Genomic DNA, 1,460 nt, shown 5'->3' with positions numbered 1-1,460 from the left:
TCATTGATTCCGCTATGTTTGTAGTCATCAAATTGTACCTCTCGCCCCGGAAATGAACACGCGTCCACAGGCAGACATCAGCTCTTTGGAGGTAGCCGTGGAGTGCAGGATGAATCGCTTCAATCTCTTCGAAAATCGCAGTAAAGTCAGACATCCTAAAACATCTCGCCGCTTTCTTCACCAGACGGAATGCTTCTTTTCCTTTGTACCGTCCCAATATGTTCTTATATAAATGGTAGGTCCATATTTCCTGAGCAGCCAACGGATACACATTTTTAATTGCTTTCCCTATCGAGTTATGCATGTCCGAGATTATCGCAAGACCCTCGTCGTCAGGAATCAGAAGTTTTAGTTGCGTAAAAAATCAATGCCTCGAATCATCATTTTCTATGTCAACCACTGCGAAGGCTATTGGAAAAATATGGAAGTTACTGTCCTGAGCTAGTGCTGTGAGTAGCGTCCCTTTGTATTTACCATTGAGAAACGTACCGTCGACTACAACAACTTTGCGCATGAAAGAAAACCCATTAACGCTCGCACCAAAGGCAAGAAACACATACATGAATCTTCCAAGCTCATCGATTTGAAGACGCGTAACTGTACTCGGATTTGCCTTTCTTATCATGTATAAGTAAGAAGGTAAGCTTTCAAACCCACACTCAGGTGTTCCCTCATCGATTTCCCTTTCAAATTTCAGCGTCCGGTGTGATTTCCAATAATCCATCTGTTCACATGAAAAAAACGATCCTCATTACTTAGCCGCATCAAATAATTAAGACAGCCATAACGTACTGAATAACTCAACCCTATTTTACTATAACTCGGCCGCATCTAAATATATAGTAACCCGGCCGAATTGTATGATTATGTCAGCCTGTACATTTGACATTACTCAGTCGTGTCGTTAAAATAACTTAGCCACAACAAAGTAATTACCTTTATACCAAACTGCTTAGTGATAGCTATTTTGACGCTCGTAGGGCGAACGGCCGGACCAACGTCGCCGAGAAAGTTCTTGTGCAACATACCTGAAATATATGGTGTTGTTTGTCGAGTCCGATTAGAAATCTCTGTGCAGGAACATGTATGCTTCGAATCGTAAATACGAACTTAAAACGCCTTGGATTCTCCTTGGGTAGAAGCACGAACTCTCCAGAGACATCCATCAACCCAACACTTAACAACGTATGATGTTGGGGTTGATGTTTCTACATCAAAATCAAATTTATACCTCACTGTAAGAAGTTTCAGTCGTCTCTCCAAATCTACTTTATTATTGTATCGTTGACCTACCGCAATGTCTATCGACGACATCTCCAAACTTAGAACCTCCAGATTCCCTTTAAATCCGCTCATTGAGAAGTTCTGATATCTCTTCTTGGGAGGTAGCGTTGGTGAATCTTCGTCATCTGTAGGAGACTCACCGTATGAGCTGAAGTTATCATCTTCAGATGACGCAC

This window comes from Brassica oleracea, chromosome C6 (genome assembly GCF_000695525.1).
Source record: "Brassica oleracea var. oleracea cultivar TO1000 chromosome C6, BOL, whole genome shotgun sequence".
In the NCBI taxonomy this organism is placed as follows: Eukaryota; Viridiplantae; Streptophyta; class Magnoliopsida; order Brassicales; family Brassicaceae; genus Brassica; species Brassica oleracea.
Note: the sequence above shows the minus strand (reverse complement) of the source record.